This window comes from Perognathus longimembris, chromosome 6, assembly GCF_023159225.1.
Source record: "Perognathus longimembris pacificus isolate PPM17 chromosome 6, ASM2315922v1, whole genome shotgun sequence".
NCBI lineage: Eukaryota > Metazoa > Chordata > Mammalia > Rodentia > Heteromyidae > Perognathus > Perognathus longimembris.
The window spans coordinates 62,888,127-62,905,565 of record NC_063166.1 but is presented as its reverse complement, the minus strand read 5'-3'; positions in this window follow the sequence as shown (position 1 = coordinate 62,905,565).

Below are 17,439 nucleotides of genomic sequence, written 5' to 3'. Positions count from 1 at the left end.
CCTATAAAAAGTGTGTTTATAAAAAGTTTTTATTAGCTAAGAGAAGTCAATTAACTAAAAAGGTTGGCCTTCTCAGCTTTATTTCTGAGCTTTATATTTATGTTGGTAGTCCTGCATTCAGACCCCTTCTAGTTCTTTATTTTCCATAAAAGCCTATTCTTGAATAAATTCATCAGAGCATCTGTGGCCTGATAACGGTTTCAGACAATACACTTAGTGGTATGTACATGTTAGCAGGAGGAAGGAATTTAGATTAAAATAATGAATCTCTAATCATGAAGCCCTCTTATTTTAAAAAAGAAAAATCTGAGGCACTCAGTAGCCAAAGAGAGGTCTGCTGAGGTGACACTGCTGTCTAGAGTGGCTTGAAGTAAAGCCCTTCCTTTCTTGTCTCAAAGCATACTTTCTCGAAGCCAAGCTCCCTTGTAAAATAGTAATACCTACTACAAAATGTATCATGAACCTGGAGTACTTGCAGAAGGAAGCATTTGCATATTAAGTATACTCAGAGTAAATTTATCTCAAAGAAAAACACAGTTGAGGGGCTCGGGATATGGCCTAGTGGCAAGAGCGCTTGCCTCGTATACTTGAAGCCCTGGGTTCGATTCCCCAGCACCACATATACAGAAAATGGCCAGAAGTGGTGCTGTGACTCAAGTGGCAGAGTGCTAGCCTTGAGCAAAAAAGAAGCCAGGGACAGTGCTCAGGCCCTGGGTTCAAGGCCCAGGACTGGCAAAAAAAAAAAAGAGAGAGAGAGAGAGAGAGAAACACAGTTGGGGCTGGGAATAACACTTGGCAGTAGAGTGCTTGCCTTGCATGCGTGAAACCCTGGGTTCGATTCCTCAGTACCACATAAACAGAAAAAGCCAGAAGTGGCGCTGTGGCTCAAATGGTAGAGTGCTAACCTTGAGCAAAGAAAAGCCAAGGACAGTGCTCAGGCCCTGAGTTCAAGCCCCAGGACTGGCAAGAAGAAAAATGAAAGAAAGAAAGAAAGAAAGAAAGAAAGAAAGAAAGAAAGAAAGAAAGAAAGAAAGAAAGAAAGAAAGAAAGAGAGAGAGAAAGGAAGGAAGGAAGGAAGGAAGAAAGAAAGAAAGAAAGAAAGAAAGAAAGAAAGAAAGAAAGAAAGAAAGAAAGAAAGAAAGAAAGAGAGAAAGAAAAGAGAGAGAGAAAAAGAAAAACAGTTCTAGCCACATGTGATGGCATGGACCTGTAACATTAGCATTTAGGAGATTAGGTAGTAAGAACTGGAGAAAAACCTTCCTGCCCAGACTGGCTTCAAACAGCAATTAATCAGACCTCAACTCTCCTGAAAAGCTAGGAGCACATAAATGAGCCACCAGCACACAGATTTCAGTGAATTATCTGGATAGGAGCTCTACTATAAAAGCTAATTAGTGGGGCTGGGACAGTGGTTTAGTGATATAGAGTACTTGCCTAGTATGCATGAGGCCCTGGGTTCAATACCTTGGAACCACATAAACAAAAACTAAATAAAATTGACTTTTTAAAAGAAGTTAGTTAGGCTAGGTCTCTGGCACTATCCCTGCCTCTGTACTACCTTTGGACTTTCCCAGTAAGGTCATTACCAGATGTGGACCTTTAATCTTTTTTTTTTTTTTTGCCAGTCTTAGGGCTTGGACTCAGGGCCTGAGCACTGTCCCTGGCTTCTTTTTGCTCAAGGCTAGCACTCTACCACTTGAGCCACAGTGCCACTTCTGGCTTTTTCTATATTTGTGGTGCTGAGGAATCAAATCCAAGGCTTCATGTAGATGAAGTGAGCACTTTACCACTAGGCCATATTCCCAGCCCCATGGGCCTTTAGTCTTGAATTGGAACCATGAGTCCAAATACTCCTCCTTAAAAAAAAAAAAGCTGAATGTTGGTGGTTCACATCTGTAATCTTAACTACTAAGGAAGTTGAGGTCTGAGGATCACTGTTCAAAGACAGGCCTGGTAAGAAAGTCCATGAGACCCTTGTCTCCAATGAACCACCAGAAAAACAGAAGTGGCGTTGTGACTCAAAGTGGTAGAGTGCTAGCCTTGAGCGGAAAAGCTGCTCCCAGTCCCTGAGTTCAAGCCCCACAACTGACAAAAATAACAAGCAATAACAACAACCAAATAAACAAACAACAAACCCTTACCAAGTCTGAAATATTGTTTTATGAACAACAGAAAACAGACGAAGATGTCTGTCCAAGAAGCAGATTCCAGGTGTGCACTCAGGCATTTTGGACACCATTGCTCCAACTTCTAGCGTGCGGCTAACCATTCAGTATGTGCTAATTTCCATCGCTGACCACTGTAGGGCGTTTCTGGAAAGAATCCCAGACACTCAATCTCTAAGTAGCAGCTGTGCACCCATGTGTGGCGTGTGAGTAATGAAGAGGGCCCGATGCAGGAGGAAACAATGATGATACACCTCATTGAGTGGCTAAGGAGATGCCATGTCTGGGTAGACTCTCACTAGAAAAGTGTCCACTTTGAACAAATGAGAATTTGAAGAACTTGGAAAGGGTACAAAGAAGCCACTGTGATGATGAATGTTTTTCTGAACCAGCACCATCAGGAAAGAGGAAAACCTATAATCAAGAAGGGCCTTGGTGATCTCTGAAAGGCTCTCTTTTACACTGTGATGTAAGTTTTAGAAGGCACACATACAGGAAGGACATTTGCAATCACAACTGCCTCCTGGCAAATGTGCCACATTCTTCATGACAAAATAATTAATATCTTACAAATACCATGTTCCTTTTCTCTCGACTGTTTCAGGTGCATGGGGAGTGCCAGCATTTAAAACATCTGTATCGACAGAAAATACCTCGCCAGCTTTGAGACACTTGAAGTCAGGGTGGAACCCCAACCCAGCTTCTGTTCACGGAAGCTGCATCCAATAAACAACTTAACCACGTGTGGTTCCCATGGTAACAGCCACAGAAGCAGCTTTGCTAAACAAGACTGCCTGTGATCAGCTGCCAGCATGGAAATATAAATCCTGTTCTAGTCTCTCCCCTCTGTAGCATTTCTCTCTCAGGCATGTTCTATGTTAGAGTGGCAGGTGGGACACTGTCTTGCCTCTCTCTCTCCATTGTCACCAAATTTCAAGGGCAAAGCCCCGCTCCATGTTTTCAGTGTAGAGAATTAGAAGTCTGGGTAGGGAAGTATTATGTACACTTGAGGGCAAGGAAGGTAATTTCATAGAGTTCTTTATCTGTGTCTTTTATTACAAGCTCAGATTCTCTCCCAGGCAGCAATACCTTTGTCTTTCAGATTTCAAACCAGGGCATATTGTGTTCAAGAAAAAAACATAGATTTCCTGAGAAGATATTTTTAGAGAGTGGTAGGAGGGTGGGGGTGGGGGTGGGGGGAGATCTAAGAATTCACTTAAACCTAGATTCTGTTTTGGGTACAGAATGTCTCATAAGGACACAGTCTGTAGGTGCACAAACATGTCACCAGGCCAGTGACCAACTTTCAGAGAGGTCTCTAAGCCCTGAACTGAGATGGATCTTGTGTTGTCACCGGAGAGACAAATCTTTCCCCTTCCTTTCCATATGAACACCATCCTAGATACTTGGGAGGCTAAAATTGGGAGGATGGATGTTTGAGGCCAGGCCAGAAGGAAAAGTTCAGTAGCTTCCTTATCCTTACTCATAGGAGGGGAGAGTCACTCATGCCTGTCATGCCAAGCTACACAGGAGGAGGAGATTGGGAAGGCTATGGTAGCCAGCCTGCTAGGGCAGAAAAGTCCATGTGACTCTCTCTTCATGGAGGGAAGTTGAGCAAGGTGGCAAGTTCCTATGATCCCAGAGACAACAGGAAGCCTAAAAGTAGTTGGATGGAGGCTCAGGCACATATCCAGGAAGGAAACAAGACATGACCATAATAATAACCAATGAAAAAAACAGTGCTAGGGCTAGGGCTCAGTAGTACTGCACCAGGTTTGGCAAGGACAACATCCTGAATTCAAATCCTGGTACTTACCCTCAGTTTTTTAAAAAAAAGGGCTGGGCACTTGGTGGCTCACACCTGTAATCCTAGTTATTCAGGAGGCTGAGATCTGAGGATTGTGGTTCAAAGCCAGCCTGGGAAAGAAAGTCTGTGAGACTCCTGTCCAATGAACTACTCCGAAAAAGCCAGAAGTGGCACTGTGACATAAGTGGTAGAACACTAGCTTTGAACACAAAGAAGCTCAGGAACAGGCAACAGGCCCAAATTCAAGCCCCAAGACTGGCAAAATAATAATAATAATATAACAAAACAAAACATTGACCTCCAGTGGCTCATGCCTATAATCCTAGCTACTCAAGAGGCTGAAATCCGAGGATATCTTTTTCAAGCCAGCCTGGGCAGGAAAGTCTGTGAAACTCTTCTCTCCAATTACTCACCAAAAGACTGGAAGTAGAGCTATGGCTCAAATGGGAGTGTCAGCCTTAAGCAAGAGAGCACTAAGTGACAGCACCCAGGCTCTGAGTTCAAACTCCAACACACATACACACACACATACACACACACACACACATACTACATTATATTATATGCATGTATATTCATTACATAATATAATATATTATATAATTATGTCATAGTTATATAATATATTATATATACTATAATAGATTATACATATTCTAAATATATTATGATAAAATGGTCTACTGAGGCTCAAACCTGCTGGGGACCTTTGCAGAGTCCTAACAGTACTCAGAGTACTCAAAGACCAAATCTCAAAGTTGTCCCACCTGACAGGGAGGAGCTCCCTGATGTTTACCCACTGGTTCGCTAGCTGTTGGCGGAGAGCTATTCCCAGAGGTATTAATTCCCAGCCACACCCTGAAGTTGGTGGGGGTAGAATGCCCAAATGTTTGCATTCATCAGCAGTTAGTGTGAATTATGAGAGCCATATTATAGTCGAGGTGCCAGAAATGTCTGCCACAGATGTTATTATGAGATGGAGGGACTCAATGAGTACCGTGAAAAAAGGAACAGTAGCTGGGCACCTGCGGCTCTTGCTTGTAATCCTAGCTACTCAAAAGGCTAAGACTTGCAGATTGTGGCTTAAAACCAGTCCATGCAGAAAAGTCTTCCAGATTCTATCTCAAATAAACTAGCAAAATGCTGGACTGGTGGCGTAGCTCAAGTGGTAGCACACTAGCCATGGCAAGCACATCACTTCTTTTTTTTGGCCAGTCCTAGGCCGTGAACTCAGGTCCTGAGCACTGTCCCTGGCTTCTTTTTGCTCAAGGCTAGCACTCTGCCACTTGAGCCACAGCGCCACTTCTGGCCATTTTCTGTATATGTGGTGCCGAGGAATCGAACCCAGGGCCTCATGTATACGAGGCAAGCACTCTTGCCACTAGGCCACATTCCCAGCCCCAAGCACATCACTTCTAAGAGCAAGTCTCTGAGGTTACCCACAAAGTGTAACTGTAGGAAGTAGAGTTTTCAATGCCTTGCTCTGCCTTTAACTTACAGACTGTCAGTGTCTTTAAGCTTAACTCTTCATGGCTTTAATTACTGGAGATTTCACAGAAATGAACATTAGGGTTGTAATGTGAAAGTCACTAGCAGAGGATCTGCTCCACACTGAGTGAGTTGAGGGGAGCTCATGCCTGTAATCTTAGCTACTTAGGAGGCTGAGATCTGAGGATCTTGGTTCAAAGCTTGCCCAGGCAAGAAAGATCCTGAGACTCTTATTTCTTTTTTTTTTAAATTAAATTTTATTGACAAGGTGATGTACAGAGGCGGTACAGTTACATAATAAAGTAGTGAGTACATTTCTTGAGATTCTTATTTCTAATTACCCATCAAAAATTTGGAAGTAGGGCTGGGGATATAGCCTAGTGGCAAGAGTGCCTGCCTCGGATACACGAGGCCCTAGGTTCGATTCCCCAGCACCACATATACAGAAAACGGCCAGAAGCGGCGCTGTGGCTCAAGTGGCAGAGTGGTAGCCTTGAGCGGGAAGAAGCCAGGGACAGTGCTCAGGCCCTGAGTCCAAGGCCCAGGACTGGCCAAAAAATAAAAATAAAAAAAAATAAAAAAAAATTGGAAGTAGAGTGTGTCTCAAGTGGTAGAGTGCTAGCCATGAGCAAAAAAGCTAAGGGCCAATATCCAGGATCTGAGTTCAAGCCCCAGTACTAGCATACACAAACAAAATCAACGCAATGCTGGATGGCATTGAAGACATAAAAATAAGTGGTAATGGAAGAATGAATGGTTAATTTTCTTTTCTTCTGAACCATTACACAAACAGTAACATAGTAATTGGACTGGAGAGTAAAACATTCCTTTGTTACTAAAAAAGTAAAATACATTCTTTTTCCACTAAAAAAATGTCCCCCATCTTTAACTTCAGTGGCATGTGCTATATTTTTCTAACAACTTCAGGAGCTCAGTCAGTACTTCTTGAAAACAATGGAAACTTTGTGTTCAGCTTCTCTTGCCTGCAATAGGACAGCAAATGAGACCCAAGAGAATTCATTTGGCACTCATGTGCTCAGCTGGGGCCTGGAAAAGAAGGAGGTTTGGAGCCCAGGGGGGAAGGCTGTCTGTTTTTGTTACAAGAGGGTGACAAATGGGGTGCTTCATGCTCCTCTAGGTTACCAACTTGCTCTCACCTTGACCTGAGAGAAGGAAGAAGCATCACCAATTGGAATTGTCTCCTTAATTAATACTTTTCCAGACCAGACCTAAAGAGGCTTGGCTTCCTTGCAATATTCTTGAGTGTCTGAAAAAATCTGCAGATATGAACAAGTAAGTTATAGAGCCAAGTGCAGGTGGCTCATGCCTGTAACCCTAGCTGCTCAGGAGGTTGAGATCTGCGGATTGCAGTTTGAAAACAGCCTTAGCAGAAAAGTCTGTGAAATTCTTATTTCCAATTAACCACTGAAAAGCCACAGGTGGAGCTTTGGCTCAAGCAGTAGAGAGCTAGCCTTGAGGAAAAAAGCTCTGGCGCTGAGTTCAAGCCTCAGGCAGGATCAACACAAAAGCAAACAACAATGACAATGACAAAAAATTTGGTGACAGCCAGAGTTTTTAAACACATTCTCTAAACAGTATCTTGGAGGATACAGACTGTTGATAGAACTGAAAATTGGCAGAGGTCTTTCAGGGCAAACCATGATCAAGTAGTTGCAAATACAGCTGTCTAGCCAGAGAATATTGACTCTTACACACAAAAGGCCAGGTACAAGAAGAAGCATGAGTCACAGATGTTGAAAACAACATAAATGTTAAGAATGGGAGAATGAGCACATAAACTATAGTTCACCCATGCTGTTACAAAGCAGGTAGTACCTCAGAAGATTCAGGAAGCTCTATAGATTTGGCATGACAAGATAGACTCAGCAAGATAGACTCAGCTTGGGGACAATGCCCAGCCCCTGAGTTCAAGCCCTATGACCAACACATACACACACATACACACACACACACACACACACACACCCCTAGGGAAAGTCAACCCGGATTTTAACTTTAGACCTTAAGATATACAGAAGACCAAACACTTCACCAAAGAAATTTGAACAATTCTTCAGCTTTGCAAAAGTGTTTTATGTCTGTTTGGGGTACAAGGGCAATTTTCTCAGCAAGAGGGAAACAGATAAGCATTACTTAAGAAGAATAAGGCGTAAGAGCCAGGCATGATGATACATACCTGTAATTCCATAACTAGGGAGGTTGGAGTTCACAGCATAGAACACTTCCTGGTTGTTAGAACTTGGGTAAACCATGTCAGCTGTCTCTAAGCTTCTACTTTTCTATTGGCAAAATGGAGATCTAATGAGGTGAAGAAGCAAGTAAATCTTGAGTTTGAAGTCATCTGAGCTACAAAGCAAAACTATCTCAAACAAAACAAAATAGGGGCTTATAACCCTTGCTACTCAGGAGGCTGAGATCTGGAGGACTGAAGTTGAAAGCCAGCCCTTGAACAAGTCTTCAAGATTCCATTTCCAAAATAAAGGCTGGAGGTATAGCACAACTGGGACAGCACCCGCTAAGCCAGCAAACCAAGCAAGCAGGAAACTTGGAGTTCAAAAGCTCCAGTACTCCTGGATACTGTATATATGTGTATTAGAACTAGGGAAGGGAAAGGGCCAAAATTGAGAGACAAAGGTTAAAAATACAAACCATTGCAAAAGCAATACTTACAAAATCATTTGGTGTAAACCAACTGCACAACTCATGGGGGGGAGAGGAAAATGGGGAAGAGGGAGAGGAAAATGGGGAGGGGGAAATTTGGAAGGAAGTACCAAGTTGGATAAGAAATGTATGCACTGACTTATGAAACTGTAACCCTTCTGTACTTCACTTTGACAATAAAGAAGAAGAAGAAGAAAAAAGCTCCAGTACTAGGGGGAAAATGTCAGGGGGGAGCCTGAGGCTGTTACTTAGAAGTGGAGCTCTTGCCTAGCATGTGCAAAGCCCTAGAATTGATTTCCAGAGCTGCAAAATAAATGATGATAATGATGATTATAGTAGACTGTTCTGTTCTGCTAATAACACCTATTACTCATATGACACTTTCTAAAGTAGACTGGAAGCCAATTTTATCTTCTTTTAATCGGATTTCCCCTTCTTTTTTTCTTTTTCTCTCTGGCCTGGCTTGAGTAGCTGGGGTAAAGTTTGAAACTCTAGTTCACATGGTGTCCTGCCAGAAAAGAAAGAAGAAAGGAAGAAAGGGAGGGAGGGATGGAGGGAGGGAGGAGGGGAGGGACAGAAGGAAGGAAGGAAGGAAGGAAGGAAGGAAGGAAGGAAGGAAGGAAGGAAGGAAGGAAGGGAGAGAGACAGATAGATAGACAGAAAGAAGAGAGAGGAGGTGCCTTTTAAGGTTGGGAGGCTGAGGCAGGGGGATTAAGTGTTCAAGGTCAGTCTGATATACATAGCAAGACCTTCTTTGTCAAAAGAGACAGAGAGAGAGAGTGAGATGATAATCCCTTTGTACAACACCTTAATAACAACAATAAAATTATACACACACACACACACACACACACACACACACACACACACACATATATATACATAGGTTCTTTACTTTCCTGTGTCTCATAAACTCCAAAGGTGATCTTGAAGTTCTGGAAAATGCATGGTGATCTCAAAGCTCAGATGAAGGTTGAAGGTGAAATTGTGGCCTTTACAAGGTAAGCCTTTGGTTGGTTTCTTCTACTTCTTGTGTTTCCCACAAATGCACCTCCTGAATGTCAGGATGACTCCTGCGTAGTTTAATAAAGGCATACTTGCCAACCCATTTTGCAAGAAAACAAGTTAAAACAGTCTTCTTTCCCATGTTTTCTTGTCACCCTTAAGGAATCTTAGTGAAACACCAGCCAGTTATGGAATGAGCCCTGAGAATTTTTTTCCCATGTGAGAAAAACAAGGTGTGAAACAGCAGCTCTTAGAAAGTTTGCATTAAATATATAGATATAGATATAGATATAGATATAGATAGATATACACACACACATATATATATAATGCTTATGCATACATAAACTAGTATAAGGACAATAATTTAGACACAGTATAAGAGTTGCCTCTGGGTTGAAGACTGAGACATTCAAGCTTGAGTTTGGGAAGAGATTTAGTGGGGTAATTTGACTTAAGTGATAGAGTGCCTGCCTAGCAAGTATAAAGCCTTGGGTTCAAACTTCATTACCACTCCCTCTCATCCCCCCGCTATAAAAGACAAATAGATGTCTGGTATTCTTTGTTTTGATCATTGCCAAACAAACAAGCCAGAGAATGTAATTTATAGGTATTGGTCATCTCTAAACGCTTTACTATAACTTGCCATTAATGGATTATTAAATACTATCTCATTAGTTTTGATGACTATAAGAGAATATCATAAACAGAATGGTTTATAAACATCTGGAATTTATTTTTGTTCCAGAGGCTGAGACGTTCAAGTTTAAGGTCCCTGAAGAGTTAGTGTCTCCTGAAAGTCAGTTTTGTTTTTTTGTGTTGTTTTTTTTTGGCCAGTCCTGGGCCTTGGACTCAGGGCCTGAGCACTGTCCCTGGCTTCTTTTTGCTCAAGGCTAGCACTCTGCCACTTGAGCCACAGCGCCACTTCTGGCCGTTTTCTGTATATGTGGTGCTGGGCAATCGAACCCAGGGCCTCATGTATACAAGGCAAGCTCTCTTGCCACTAGGCCATATCCCCAGCCCTGAAAGTCAGTTTTTTGGTTCATAAACTTCTGCTTCTCATTCACAAGGGAGAGAGAGACATAGCAGCTATCTGGAGTCAAGGGTTAAGAGTCACCAAAGGCACTAATCTCTTTCTGGAGGGCTCCATCCTCACAACATGTTCACCTCCCAAAGGCCTCAATTCCTAATATCATTGAATTAGGTTTCCACAAGTGAATTTGACAGGGATGAGGAGCATTTATTCTACAACAAATAAACAGAGCTATATAAAAGGAAAATCACTTCTCTAATATTGTGAAACAGGAATTTGTCAATACTTTGACCTTTCTTTTACGCCATCAAAATTTTCCTTTTACTACAAACAATACACACTATTCTTTCAGCTTCAGAATGAGTAATGAAAGTTGGGCACCAATGCTTCATGCCTTTAATCATAGCTACTCAGGAGGCTGAAATCTGAAGGTCGTAATCTGAGGATCATGGATCAAGGCTTGTGAAACTCTTGGCTCCAATTAACCAGCAAAAAAAAAAAAAAAAGGCCTGAAGTGGAGCTGAGGCTCAGAGCACCAGCCTTGAGCAAAAAAGCTCAGAGGCAGCCTCAGGACTGTTACACAGAAAAAGTAAGGGATGGAGACCAGGTGATGTATACACTGGAGGACAGATAGCCATCAAAGTATACCAGAGGTTACTAAGAAAACTTCAGAACAGTTTTAGGGAAGTTGTGAAATTTACTTCCGAATTTGTAAGGCTGATAACAGAATTACTGTAGGATGCTGAAATCTGTTTGAAGTGAGGGAGTGGGGGAGAAAGAGAGAGAGAGAGAGAGAGAGAGAGAGAGAAAGAGAAAAATCTGAACAGTATTGGGGCTTGAACTCAGGTCCTGAGTAGTTAGGTCTACAAGTGTGAGCCACTTCACCTAGCTCATGACCGTTTCTTTTTTGTCCTCTACTTCTGTCTTCAGACATTTCCCTTTGTAGCTCTGGTAATGCTTGCTTTTGTTCCCTTGGGCCTGAGAGGAAGGACACATGCTTTTCTAGATGAGTGGAAGAAGCATTTTTCCTTGGAGCAAAGTAATTATCCAGTTCACATAGATTCCTTCCTCATAGGCTCAAGTACACAATTCTAGCCCGCCCAGTGGTTTTGTTTGTCAGTACTAGGGTTTGAACTCAAGGCCTTGTGCTTGCTTAGGCAAGTGTTCGGTCACTTGTCCCCTACTTCCAATCACCAAGTATTTTTAAAAATATATTTTGTATTTTTAAAAATCATTATCTGTTAGGCACTGGGTGCTTGTGGCTTACAGCTTTAGGTGAAATCCTCCAGGTATAATGCTAGCTACTCAGGAGGCTGAGACTTGAGGATTGCCATTTGAAGTTAGCCAGAGCAGGAAAGTCTTTGAAACTCCAATTAGCCACCAAAAAGCTGGAAATGGAGCTGTGGCTCAAAATAAAATGCTAGCCTTAAACAAACAAATGAAAAAAACAACAACCAAAAAACAGAAAAAAAGAAGAAAGATACACACACACACACACACACACACACACACACACACACACGCTGTTTTCCTAGGTGCATACAGATACAAGGCAGGCCTTAAGTGCAGACTGCTTGACTTCTGCAGGTCAATCTGTCTAAACCTGGCTATAAATATTCCATTGGGGGCCAACAGAAAAGCCCTGTACCTCCCTTGACCTAGTGGGTCTTTTACTGTTCGAGGGAGGAGATTCCACGTCCCTCCAAGAGCTCACCACTCAGAGACAGTCTCAAGCAAAAAGATGGATTTATTGGGGAAGCAAAAAACGAACTGACCAGCCAGGGACGTAGCACAGACTTGGAAGCTGAAACCGTGACAGTGAAAACAGGCTGACCGGCCAGGGACACAGGGCAGACTTGGGAACTGCCACCGTGACCCCGAGCAGTCCTCAAATTGGGGTTTACAAAGGTCAAAGCATAGCACAGATGTAGGGACTTGACGCAGGGGGTAGAACAAGCAACAAACAAGTTAAGCAAACCATTTACAGAAGCAGAATTTTGGGGTCAGGTTGACCTAATAATCAACATGGAGTCAGCTCTACTCCCCCCAACATTTCCTACCATGTTTTCCTAGTCAAGATGGAGTCAACTCTGCTCCCTACAACACTAACCTCTGCCTTCCTGCTAGACCCCATAAAACCCCGTTCCTGAGCCCATCTCCTTACATAAACCTCCATACCCTAGGGAAGGTCTGTTGCCCCTTGCTGGCAATAAACTGTCCTAGACTGTTGTTGAGATCAAGTCTGGCCTGTTCCTTCCTTTCTCCTCCACTTTCCTAACAACAACAACTCAGAAAAAGTCCACAGTCCCCATGCAAGCTCCAAGAGCAGCACTGTAAGCTTATAGAAAGCCCCAGCCCAGATATAAGATCTGTCCTTGGCAATGTGATTCCGCCCTTGTTGGCGATAGCTGAGGGGCAGATGGGGCACCTCCCACCTTACCCATTTGAGGGTATAAAGGTCCCCCTGGGAGACAGTTCCTGCACTATTTTCCTTACTCCTTTATGGGAAGTTGGCCTTGCCGGCTCTGCTGGCAATAAATTCTTCTGCTCTCTGTGACTTTGTCCATGGTCTGTGGTCTTCTGGGATAATTTCCTTTCAGGCACAACACACACACGCACGCACGCATACACAGAGTACCTGTAGAACTGTTTTGCTTTGGTAGTAAGATGTAAGGTGAATGTTGGGTTATTTGGGAGATAATATAGATGTTGTTATGATAATATGTATACTGACCATAACTTTTGTGCACTTAAGCACAACATACTTGTTGACATAATTATATAATAATATATAAGGTATTTATACTTGAAAGCAGTTTTATAAACTTTCTTCCCTCTTCCCTGTTACAAGTGGTTTATTTGTTTTACTTTCAAGGACAATTGCAAAATCAAAATCTATCTGTGGCTGGGAATGTGGCTTAGCAGTAGAATGCTTGCCTAGCATGCATGAAGCCCTGGGTTCGATTCCTCAGCACCATATAAACAGAAAAGGCCGGAAGTGGCACTGTGGCTCAAGAGGTAGGTAGAGAGCTAGCCTTGAGCATAAAGAAGCCAGAGACAGTGCTCAGGCCCTGAGTCCCAAGGCCCCAGGACTGGCAAAAAAAAAAAAAAAAAAATATATATATATATATATATATATATATATATATATATATATGGTAAATTCTATTGATTCACTCATTCTTTTTTTGTTTTGTTTAGCTTTTTTCAGTCCTGGGGCTTGAACTCAAGGCCTGAGCAATGTCACTGGCTTCTTTTTGCTCAAGGCGCACTCTACCACTTGAGCCACAGCACCACTTCCGGCTTTTTCTGTTTATGTGGTACTGAGGAATTGAACTCAGGGCTTCATGTACACGAGGCAAGCACTTTTACCTCTAGGCCATATTCCTAGCCTGATTCACTCATTCCTTCCTTTTTTTTTCCTCATGGGGCTTGAACTCAGGAACTGGGTGCTATCCTGGAGCTCATTTTGCTCAGGGCTAATGCTCTACCACTTTGAGCCTTAGTGCCATTTTGGCTTTTTCTGTTTATGTGGTGCTGAGGAATCGAACCCAGGGCTTCATGCACGCTAGGCAAGCACTCTACCAGTAAGCCACATTCCCAGTGATATTCCCAATGATAACATTTTTATGAAGAATGTCTGATGTCTTTTGTAATCACAGTAATCAAAAATCACTAGTTAAAGATCGTTGAGGGGAGGGGAGTACCAATGGAAGAAGGAGGACTAATAAAGTGGTCATGGGAGGAAAAACAAAAATGATAAATATTTTTTTACAATCACTAGTTGAATTCAATGAATCGAATTGTAGCCTGCCTTTTATTTTAAATTTTATTGATTAATTGATTGAAAGGATCTCCTTAAGTAGCCCAGCTGTTCTCAAATTCACAATTCTTCCTCCAAGCCTTCAATTCTTCCTTCAATACCTTCTGTATTACAGGTATATGCCACCTCACCTGACCTTTGAAATAAATTTCCTTTAATGCTTGAATTTGTACTGTATTAAGAATCTTTATCTCTGATACCACTATGTCTCACATAATAATTCTCTTGGTCCTAAGACGATATGGTTTGTTTTATTTATCTTTCTAGAAGAAATAAAATTTGCCTCACTCAAGTTTTGCACTCTGGCTTTTTCACCCAAGGCTGGAACTTCACTTCCTGATTTTTTCTGGGTAATTGGAGAGAAGAGTCTGAGTTTTGAACCATAATTTCAGCCTGCTGAGTAGCTAAGATTATAGGCATGAACCACTGATGCCCAGCAATATTGCATTCTTCATGGGATTAAAAAAATAACAATTAGCAAAGGACAGTAAATTAAATAGGGTCACATTAATCAAGATGCATTATGAATGGATTGTTGTTTGTTTGTTTGTTTTTTTGGCCAGTCCTGGGGCTTGGACTCAGGGCCTGAGCACTGTCCCTGGCTTCTTTTTTGCTCAAGGCTAGCACTCTGCCACTTGAGCCACAGCGCCACTTCTGGCCATTTTCTGTATATGTGGTGCTGGGGAATTGAACCCAGGGCCTCATGTATATGAGCCAGGCACTCTTGCCACTAGGCCATATCCCCAGCCCTATGAATGGATTGTTCAATTGAAACCCTACAACTATCATTATTATTATTATTATTTTGCCAGTCCTGGGGCTTGAACTCAGGGACTGAGCTCTGTCCCTGAGCTTCTTTTGCTCAAGGCTATTGCTCTACCACTTGAGCCACAGCTCCACTTCTGGCTTTTTCTGTTGATGTGGTACGGAGGAATCGAACCCAGGGCTTCATGCGTGCTAGGGAAGCACTCTACCACTAAGTTGCATTCCCTCCCAGCCATCTACAACTATTTAAAGATAATAAAAAAAATTGAAGACAATGGTTACAGCAAAAAATTAATTTTTCTTGGTAAGTGAAGCGACAGGCTATATGTAGCAAATACTTTTTCAGGGCATCATTATTCCACCAAATTATAGGGCTTTGGTTGCAATACATTTTGCTATACAGTTGAAATCATAGGTTTTCATTTCTAAATATCTTCTTTTTTTTTTTTGAGACAGGGTAGCCCAGGCTGGCTTTGAGCTTGAGATCAGCCTTATAAGCACTAGAATTACAGGCATGTACCACTATGCCTAACTCAAGTTACTGACTTTTTAAAAACACATCCTCTTATGTATTTGTAAGTATAACAGTAAAACATTATGATGAATAAATTTGGGGAAATTACAAAAAGTAGAAAAAATTAAATTAGCTATGACTCTACCACTCTGAGATACTTTCTTTGAAAGCGGAAGGAATATTTATGGCTCACTGAACCCCAACATTCTGTGCTTAGACACAGGTTATTCAGGAGTACAACAATCCTGTGGTGTGCATTCCTGTTTATTTCTTTGTGTGACCAGAGCTGGAAATACATAGCTCATAGAGCATGAGGAGCAAACGTGTCTACTGGATTTCTGTGTCACAAAATAAGAACATGGAGTGTAAACAACTTTGCTTATGAAGGAGAGGAAATGTGTCTCCTACCAGTGCTCTCAAGCATAGAATAGGTATGGGTGGAGGTGGGGGAGGCCTAGGAGGAGTAGGAAGCCACAGAATGCAGTATTGAAAATTAGGAAATGAAAATCTATGACCTTAGCATGAAGTTTATTTAGATAGTTGAACTGTTTTTCTCAAACTGTGAGGAAACCAAGAGCTGGCACAGCTCACCTCTATTTAGAAGCATTGATTCTCTGGGCATCAGCAGATCTAGAGTGTGGGCCATAAAATCATGCAGAAGTAGAGCCTGGTGATATTTTTCATACTAATAAAGGTAGTGTGACACAGGGAATTTGAAGACAGATAGATACACAATAAGAAAGTAACAGAAATAGGGCTGAAAATATGGCTTGGTGGTAAAGTGCTTGCCTAGCATGCATGAAGCCCTAGATTCGAGTCCTCAGTACCACATAAACAGAAAAATCCAGAAGAGTTTCTGTGGTTCAAGCCTTGAGCACAGAGAAGCTCAGGGACAGAGCTCAGGCTCTGAGTTCAAGCCTTGGGACTGGCAAAAACAACAAAAAAAGCAACCAAAATAGAAAGGAAAGTGGAAAATCTATTATTGTAACAGTCTTAAGATCAAGACTTGGGTTTAAAGCCAGGTGCTGGTGGCTCACGCCTGAAATCCTAGCAACTCAGGAGACTGAGATTTAAGGATTGAAGTTTGAAGCCATTCTGGGCAGGAAAGTCTGTGAGTCTCTTATTCCCATTTAATTACCAAAAAAGCCAGAAGTCAAGCTATGGCTCAAGTGGTAGGGTGCCAGCCCTGAGTGAGAAACTAAGGGATAGCACCCAAGCCTTAAGTTCAATCCCCAGTACAGACAGACAGAAACACACACACACACACACACACACACACACACACGCACACATACACACACACACACACACACACCATTGGTTCAAACCTTAGTACCATCATTTTTAAAAAAATGTGTGTGTTGGGAGGGGGGAGGAATTATCAAAGCAACTATCGCACAATCCCTCTGAGGCTGCAAGGCAACTAGATCATGCCTCAAGGTCATCTAATTCAAAGGACATGGGGAGCAGGCAGGTTATACATCAAATGTATTATCATTGCTTAAGAGCCTCTCTTTGGGGCACTAATTTTCATGGCATTATGGCCTGCGACATGTGTGTATATAAAACAGTTGCCAGCAGTTCCAGAAATCTCTCAGGCAAAAATTGGCAGGTGCTGTGAGTTGGAATTCACGGTATGCACTGAACAGGTGAGGTGAAAAGGATATGGGTTAGGTGGGGCACAGAGAACATTTACTGTAAGGGCTGGGGGGGGAGGGGGGTGTCAGCAGGTGACACTCAGGAAAGCTGCTTCAGGCAGAGAAACAGCCATGCCTGCCAAGGCACCAAAATCACGGGAACACTGTTGTTTGAGAAATAGCCAATGATTAGTGCTACAGGCATGGCCGAAGTGGTAGATTATCAGTAGAGCAAGCAAGCAAAACAAGCACAGGGCCCCATGTTCAAATCCTAGGCCCACCAAAGTTAAAAAAGTAAACAAGCAAACATAGAGAAAAGAAATGGCCAACTGATTCAGCTGGAGTCAAACACAGTTTAAATTAATCTCCAATTGATCATCATCATCAACAACAACAAACAGAAATGGAGATGTGGCTCAAGCCTTGAGCAAAAATGCTTAGCAAGAACATAAGGCCCTGAGTTCCAGCCATAGTAGTGGCACAAAATAGATAAATGGGGACTTGTTTTTAGGGAATACTG